We start from the raw sequence: 8914 nt of genomic DNA, 5'->3' as shown, positions 1-8914 counted from the left end.
AGTGGAATTTGGACTGAACATAGTAGTCCAGCCCCTTTACAACATTACATACCCTCTGATTAAAGCTTAAAACTACAGCAGCAGGAGTAACAATAATGGCAACAACATGTTTGGAGTTCGGCATTTCATTTATTCTGCGGAAACATCGTATCGGAATGAACTGCCCGAGATAAAAGAGTAATTGCGGCTTCAGATCGTTTTTACAGAGCATTGCGTTGTTCTGTTCATGCTGACTACACGCTTTAAATTTGTCGTTTACTGCAAGCGTTGCTTTTCCAGGTTTTTCTGAAATTCCTCGCATTTGAGCCAGCACTAAAATATTTCATTCCCGTCGCTGAATACATCGTGGAAACGGTATTTGGAACGGAATGCTGTCACACATGAAACCTTTTCGTTATTCGGTTCTGAAGTTTGAAAATGAAAATAAAACGGGGGTCACCTCATAGGCTTGAAAGAAGTCCAAGCAGCATAAAAACCCGCGCATTCTCACAAAGGCTGCACCTTTCTTCTGCTGCTGTTATAAATAAGCCTTAAACATTTGAATGCATACCTTAGTGCTGCTAACCACATTCACGTGTTTACGAAGCTTTTTTCTGTCTGTTATGTTTTTGCTAAGCAGTTTCTCCGTTCTCCTCGTACTGTGATTGTCAGCGAGCACAACAAGACTGAAACAGTGTAAAGGCAGGTAAAAAAGTCAGGGTAAAACGCCTGATTGTCGGGAGTGGGATTTGAATCCGTGCCTCTATTTGGAGAGCGAAACAAAGCTTAAAAGACACAAATCTGTGAATTTGCTGTTTTAAACCGCTCGACTATCCTGAAAAAAGGGTGCTGATTGACCCAGTCGCATCCGATTTTCTGTAACTTTGGGACGATTGATACGACTGGACGAACACAATTTGTGGCGTTTAGCATGACATGGAAAACGGTAGCGGAGCATTCGCGTCCGGACTACCAGACTCAGAAACAGTTTCTATCCCCGCACTATCAAACTATTAAACTCACAGCCTCTCTCACTCTCACCTAACCTCTCACCTATGATCTGAACCTCACGGTGCCTTCTTTCTTACCAAAAACCCAAACACACATTGAAAATCTACCTCTACCATACATGTCAAAAGCTCACTCCCCATCATTTTGTAACGCACGGGGGCTCAGGCGGGCGCCCTTGCCGCATCTGGTCGGCCCAAAGTATAGGTGGCTCGAACCCGGGACTTCCGCGTCTCTCTGCAGCGACCTAGCCCCGTGAGCTAAAGAGAGATCTCTCCACAGCCCAGTAGCTGTGGTCCTGCTATCACAGGGAAGGGCGGTGACGTCACCCGCTCTGGTACGCCGGCTCTTACACACAGTGCTTGTCGGCCGTAAGCGTTACACTCTCCCCCGCTTAAATCGCCGTCCCCGGCGAAGGGCTATCCCACCCCGCTTCTGCCACCAATGTAACGCACGGGGGCTCAGGCGGGCGCCCTTGCCGCATCTGGTCGGCCCAAAGTATAGGTGGCTCGAACCCGGGACTTCCGCGTCTCTCTGCAGCGACCTAGCCCCGTGAGCTAAAGAGAGATCTCTCCACAGCCCAGTAGCTGTGTTCCTGCTATCACAGGAAGGGCGGTGACGTCACCCACTCTGGTACGCCGGCTCTTACACACAGTGCTTGTCGGCCGTAAGCGTTACACTCTCCCCCGCTTAAATCGCCGTCCCCGGCGAAGGGCTATCCCACCCCGCTTCTGACACCAATGTAACACAACGGGGGCTCAGGCGGGCGCCCTTGCCGCATCTGGTCGGCCCAAAGTATAGGTGGCTCGAACCCGGGACTTCCGCGTCTCTCTGCAGCGACCTAGCCCCGTGAGCTAAAGAGAGATCTCTCCACAGCCCAGTAGCTGTGGTCCTGCTATCACAGGGAAGGGCGGTGACGTCACCCGCTCTGGTACGCCGGCTCTTACACAGTGCCTGTCGGCTGTAAGCGTTACAATTTCTATCCCTTTATTTCATTCTTTTGATGCGTATTTTTGCACATAACCTGTTACCTTTTTGTTGTTTTGCACACTGCCTGTTGTTGTTTTTTGCACATCAGCTGTTGTCTCTGTCTTTCTTTTGTTATACAATTGTATTGTTGTTGTGTTTTTTTCTTTGTACTACTTATGTCCGAGAGCTAGCTAAATAGCATTTCGTTATACCATATACCTGTGTATGAGTATAATGACAATAAACTTGGACTTGAACTTGACATAGTCTTGCAGGCAGTATATTATTTTATCGTTTACTCGTTTAAAAAACATGGTCTTCTTGTTCCTAAGTCAGATTTTTAGTGCTTTCGAACGTTACTTCCAACCTGGACTGACAGCTCACCCGATCTGCTTGTGATCAGACCATGGAGTGGGGGGCTGTACTAAGCGCACGTTCCTTCCCAATGCTGAGGCGATCATTCGGAAGATGTGTGTGAAGAGAGACAAGCTTTGTCGACTAAGAAACAAGGCAGGATATGCAAGAATACTAATCACTGGCGACAGTTATGCTCTCTTACTATTGAGACTCCTACATTGCGAGTTTTTTGAAGACTTTGAAACTAAAGGAAAGCGGAGACAAATGAAACAGCCACTTGGCCACTGCTCCTTAAAGTAAACATTGGAATAACGTTGTTCAAATTATTTTTTCTGAATCTGGTTTACATCGCCTGGAGGCAGCAACAACAATAAAAGGGATACTTAACAAGGAGATACGCTGTAGCAGTGCGACTCCAACAGATGCTCCTGAAGAGACTGGAGGTTTAAGCCCTCGGCCGCGTAACGCTCAACAGCGGCTCTTCAGCTCTTGTTGTTTGACCTAGTGGTTTTATAACGCGTGGAAACGACCGCAACTTCGTTTTCTGAGATGCTTTCTCTCACGTGGTAAAATCTCGACCTCTTTGGCATCTCTGGCTATAGTTCTTCTGTAGAGCAGGCTTTCACACCTCTGCTTATAGTGCTCTTGAAGTCATTTTATTTTTACAGGAAGACGCATACCCTAACGATCTCTCCTGTTTTAGAAATGCTTCATAAGGAGTGTTTGATTCAGGACAAACAGTATACTAATTGTACAATGCAGATTTATACGGCATTCGTACTGGATTTGAGTGGGATTCTGAAATACTTCTTGCAAAGGTATTCAGACTTTCTTGAACCTATAATAAAAACACAGACCTGAAACTCCCTAGCTTCCAATCTCTGATGTTGCTGTCCTTAAACTCGGACGTGATGTTCTGCAGACGTGTGCATAATGTCCTGTTTTCTTACAGTGTAGACATCTTGCTGTTCACGCTCCGCATTCATCTGCTTTGTGCATTGTTAGTCCGCACCTGTAACATGTAATGTCAGCCGTCCCCTGTTCTTCTATTTCTCTTGCATGACTGCGTCCTGCTGTTGGGCTTTTGTTTGTAAAGTTTGAGCGAGCGCCCCGTTCGGTGTCACTTTGTCACTGTGGTCAGAAAGCATTCTTGATTCTGCTTGAGCTGCTTCATGAATTCTAGCGACTGTAAGAGCTCTTTCTAAAGTCAGCCTTTCCTCCTGCAGCAATTTATAGTCTCTTATGTGCACATTTTTCCACAAGTTGATCTCTTAACATGTCAGTTTCCAATACTCCAAAGTCACAAGATTTAGCCAGTTCTCTTAGTGCAGTCACAAAAGCATCAACAGATTCGTCCTGAGACTAAGTTCTCTGCCTAAATTTTGCCGTTCCAAAACCACATTTCTCCGCGGTGTAAAGGAAGCGTCTAAGGCAGCTACAGTCGTTTTCTCCAGGGAGGTTGGCGAAAATCCGCTGCACGGGAGCCCCGATACAGTGCAGTAATGTACAGTAGCACGTCTCACGGCATCCAGAGCTTCTGTAGATCCACTGGCTATTTAAAAAAAATCTGTACGACTCCATCCATATCTTGTATTCCGTATACAAATCCGGAGCTCCGAGGTTCAGTAGAAGCGGTGGAAAAAGCCGGGCATAAGCAAAGCTTCTCGGCGCGGCGGCCATATCTTCCAATGGGCAAGCTAAACGAAAAGTCCGAAAATTCAGAAGTTCGTTTCTACCAGCAAGAGAACTAAAATCTGCAGTGTTCTGCTCGCTTTGACTCCGTCAAGCACTCATCTCTGGTCGCCATAAATGTTGTGTATCTAAATTTAGAGAAGTTTTTATATTATTTTAACTATTTTGTTAACTACACAGATCACGCCCTTACACTTTATATTCCTGCCTTTTACTCTCGTTCTGTTGTCTCGCGATGTCTACTCACTATACTACATTTAGCATGACTTCTTGTTGCAGTTGAGCTCAAAGCTGGAGATGATCTCCATATTCTACCGCAGTAACAAGTCCGAAACGTAGGACACAGTACACACGTTTTAAGTGAACTCAGGTTGTTAAAAAATTAAACCAGCGCCCCGTCACAGAAAACGTACCCCAGTCTCCCGCGCAACAAGCGGGGGTACTCAGCACTATACTAACGAGGAGCGCTTGTCAGCAGCTGAGCGTCAGCTCTGTTTACTGTCAGCAGTCATTTCCTCATTTCCAAAGACTTTTTCACCTGCTCTCAGCTTTTAAAGACGGTCATAAACGCTCAAGAAGTAATTCATGTCAGTTGGAAGTCTGTTTCTGTTGTCTCAACTCTTGATAAAGAAAAGCCGTGTGTGGGAGACTCCCTCTCTGAAGAAGTTTGCCGTCACCCTGCGAGAGAGAAGAGCCATCAATCACCGAGGCAACCACTGAGACAGTTAACATTAAACAAGTGAAATGCGAGATGTTGTGATTTTTTTCCCGCTTAATGCTTCTATCGTTTCTACTCTAACGAGAAAGACCTCTTTATTAGAAGTGAGATTTTAACAAACGTCTCCAGGGTTAACTGCGACCTGAACGCAACGCCTAAGACCACCAGCCATCTTGCCTGTGGTACTTAGAGCAGCGCTCAATAAACATGATCAGAAACCGAACTTCTTATGCGGATCAGTATATTCCGATTCCACTGGTTCTGCAGAAGAAATAAGAAAAGCCGAACTCAAAGCACTGTTTTGCCATTACGGGTACTCTTTCTGCAGCTGCTTTAAGATCTACTCACACCGTGTTGCCATTAAGGCTACCTAGTTAAAAAAAACTTATATTCACCTTTTTGAACGTGGTTATTAGACACCCGTTAAATCTCCACCGAGGTTTCTTGAGAGATCGTTCAGCGAGCGAGTAATAAAAACTACGTCGCTTCCAACCTCTGCTGTCACTGTAAACTCTGACGTGATGTTCTGCAGAGGTGCAGTGTGCCTTTCCTCTTGTCGTATTCAAGAGTACTCACTGCGTGTTCTGTACTCTACTGTGATTTAATTTAGATGATTACGTGGAGTAGAGTGACAAGATCTACTTGAACATTTTCGGTTTGTGAAATGAAACACTAAATACACTACTGTAAATACAAGTAGTGGACATTTAAAATAACCACAGTACAGCTAGAAGAGTGAAAGATAAAAGACTACTTAGAATGACATTCCCAATAGACTTAAGAACTGTACAACCGCCCGAACAGGGACTTGAACCCTGGGCCCTCAGATTAAAAGTCTGATGCTCTACCGACTGAGCTATCCGGGCTCTGAAAGAAAGGCGACACTGTCTGGATCCTCGTGAGTCACGTGTCTCTTGTGCCGAAGAGTAGTCATACCTGACCCGTCTGCAATGACCACTGACAGACTTTATCCAGAAGCGACGGCACCACTCCCAGTAGAATGAGTGAGAAATACAGCATGAGATGGTAGTTAAGGGGCTCCCACAATCCATCTTTCCTCACATTACCGATTTTTTTCAATAGCATTTTGACCTTTTTTCACATTAAGATTTTTTTCATATTTAATAAAATCTTTTAATCAACCACATTAAAAAGAAAACAAATGGAACATTTTTTGGAACAATAATTAAAAAAAAATATTTCAATGCCTTGGTTGTATACGTGTGCACACCCTTTATAAAGGGAGTTGCAACAGTGCTGAAATGTAAAGAGCATTTCTGTAGAGAAAACAGCATTTTTCTGCCTTGTTGTTAAGCTTAGGGAGCCTGTCTTTTAGAAATTCTATTTCTTAACACCCTGCACAGCCTCCCGACAGACTAACGAATATTTTTGGGAGAAATTGGCTCACACACCGGAAGACACTAACGTTTATTTATGTTAGAGTATGTGAATAACAGTTTATCCGAAAAAGTTTGTAATTGTGATTTTGTTAAAATTCAATAAATCGTCTATCATCAGTAGGTAATTATTAAGAAATTGTTTTATTTCATAAACTATAAGACAATTTAGAGAGTTTATAGGTCATATCCGTCGCTTATGTTCTTTTAACTCTAGCGTTCAGGATCCAAACCCAGGTGTGGACGGTTGTGTTTCTTGAATCTCTTGTAATCATCAAAAGTCGATGTGTAGTCCTTCAGTACTTTCTCGAGTTGTGCCATGGATATTTTATACGATTAATACTTGTCATGCTCTTTTGCATTTTCATTAACAAACGGAAAAAGTTTAAAGTGTGTTTATGGCTGTACTTCACATCTACACAAGAGCACTCGTAACAGTACAGGAGACGCAGTGAGGAGTTCGTGAAGCTTTCAGTTTAGTGCGGAGTTCAGAAGGAGGATTCGCTCGCTGAACGATCTCTCAAGAAATCCCGGGGGAGATTCAACAGGTGTTTTCTGCAACAGCCACGGCAAGTGTGAAGCAATCTCTGGATTTCCTGGATTTGAACTAAATTATTAGTTCAAATAATTTAGGATTTAACAGAACTAAATGAGGTACATTTAAAACAGCAGCGCAATTCTGCAGCACGTCGAGTGTGCCTGCATTCAGTTGTGTAAACCTGGCTCTCTCTGAACACAAGCAAAGAGTTCTCACTCAAAAGAAGATTGCGATGTGAGTACTGTAATATAAAGCACCTGCAGATGCCGGGGACTGAAGCAGGGACCTCATACATACAAAGCATGCGCGCTACCACTGAGCTACATCCCCGATGGAAACGGTAATGGAACAGACTTGTCCAGATGCTCACTGATCACAATCCACCACTCACGAAGAATGCCTGCAGTTTCCCACTTTCACGTTTCCTCTACTACAGAGTAAATTCATGGGAATGAAGAAATAAGGAAGGAAAAATAATCGCATTGAAGCTTCAAGAGACTGGGCACAAATTAATCTATTATTTTTGTATCCAGTCACACGTGCGACGGTGGTTAATTCCCAGACGGGGGAGTGCTTTTTTTCTACCTTCTTACTCGACTGTCTTTCAATTCTGTTTTATTTGAAAGCTTTTTGCATCTTTTTAGTGCTCTTGATTAAACTATGCATAGAAAAACAGCACTACTGATGATTTTCATGGACCGATGCACACTTGTTCTGTACAACTCGAGTGATAAAGCCCTGTCTGCAAATATTGTAGAAGAAAATAAAAGGGTGAAACAACGCCCCAACCACAGGAATGGTAACAGGAAGGATCGTGTTCTTATTTGATAAGTCTTTTTGAGATGTCTTGTCAATGGACACAGGCGTTAGAGCTGAATAATTTACTTTTAGTGGTGTTTTTAAACAAAGATGGAACATGTTATTTCTATACCAGGAAGAAAGGAGCAGATTTTAACTTTAAGAGGCAAAAACGACACCTTATCAAAGCTAAAATTAATTAAAATGACATCACAATAAAAGAGTGGAGCCTTGAGTGAATAAGATTAGTTTTCATTGGACGTCTGTGTCTCCATAACTTTGAAGGTGAGAGAGAGGATTGTGACAATTTGCAGGTGCTTCTCGGAAGTGCGTTGGTGGTACAGGCGCCTTCCAAATAATTGAGTCGGGTTTGAATCCCAGCCAGTACAAACCCAAATCTTTTCAAGATAATTTGTGGTCCGCTAACACATCTTTTGAAACACTACAACAGGTAACACCCCGTGTGAAACATCATGAACATCTGTTAAAGCCTGAGTTTTACATACTCTAACGTAAATAAAGGTTAGTGTCTTCCAGTGTGTGAGCCAATTTCTCCAAAAAAATATTTGTTAGTCTGCCGGGAGGCTGTGCAAGGTGTTATAAAATAGAATTTCTAAAAGACAGGCTCCCAAAGCTTAACATCAAGGCAGGAAAAAGGCTGTTTTCTCTACAGAAATGCTCTTTACATTTCAGCACTGTTGCAACTCCCTTTATAAAGGGTGTGCACACGTATACAACCAAGGCATTGAAAGTTTTTTTTTAATTATTGTTCCAAAAAATGTTCCATTTGTTTTCTTTTTAATGTTGTTGATTAAAAGATTTTATTAAATGTGAAAAAAATCTGAATGTGAAAAAAGGTCAAAATGCTATTGAAAAAAATCAGTAACGTGAGGAAAGATGGATTGTGGGAGCCCCTTAACTACCCATGTCATGCTGTATTTCTCACTCATTCTACTGGGAGGGGTGTTGTCGCTTCTGGATAAAGTCTGTCAGTGGTCATTCCAGACGGGTCCGGTATGACTGCTCTTCGGCACAAGAGACAGGTGACTTGCGAGGATCCCGACAGTGTCGACTTTCTTTCAGAGCCCGGATAGCTCAGTCGGTAGAGCATCAGACTTTTAATCTGAGGGCCCAGGGTTCAAGTCCCTGTCCGGGTGGTTGTACAGTTCTTAAGTCTATTGGGAATGTCATTCTAAGTAGTCTTTTATCTTTCACTCTTCTAGCTGTACTGTGGTTATTTTAAATGTCCACTACTTGTATTTACAGTAGTGTATTTAGTGTTTCATTTCAAAAAACGAAAATGTTCAAGTAGATCTTGTCACTCTACTCCACGTAATCATCTAAATTAAATCACAGTAGAATACAGCTCACACAGTGAGAACTCTTGAATACGACAAGAGGAAAGGCACACTGCACATCTGCAGAACATCACGTTCGAGTTTACAGTGACAGCAGAGG

The 8914-nt window shown here is 43.1% G+C and overlaps 2 non-coding genes across 2 annotated transcripts; one reads left to right on the top strand and one right to left on the bottom strand.

Moving 5' to 3' along the window:
* Positions 1-5516: 5516 nt before the first annotated feature.
* On the bottom strand, positions 5517-5589 carry trnak-uuu (transfer RNA lysine (anticodon UUU)). The gene has a single exon. It is a non-coding gene; the product is annotated as a tRNA-Lys (tRNA).
* Positions 5590-8540: 2951 nt separating this feature from the next.
* On the top strand, positions 8541-8613 carry trnak-uuu (transfer RNA lysine (anticodon UUU)). The gene has a single exon. It is a non-coding gene; the product is annotated as a tRNA-Lys (tRNA).
* The last annotated feature ends 301 nt before the right edge of the window (positions 8614-8914 follow it).

The sequence above is a fragment of the Lepisosteus platostomus genome, chromosome 5 (assembly GCF_059453375.1).
Source record: "Lepisosteus platostomus isolate fLepPlt1 chromosome 5, fLepPlt1.hap1, whole genome shotgun sequence".
Lineage (NCBI taxonomy): Eukaryota > Metazoa > Chordata > Actinopteri > Semionotiformes > Lepisosteidae > Lepisosteus > Lepisosteus platostomus.
The sequence above is the reverse complement of the archived record's forward strand: the minus strand, read 5'-3'. Positions and strand labels throughout refer to the sequence as shown.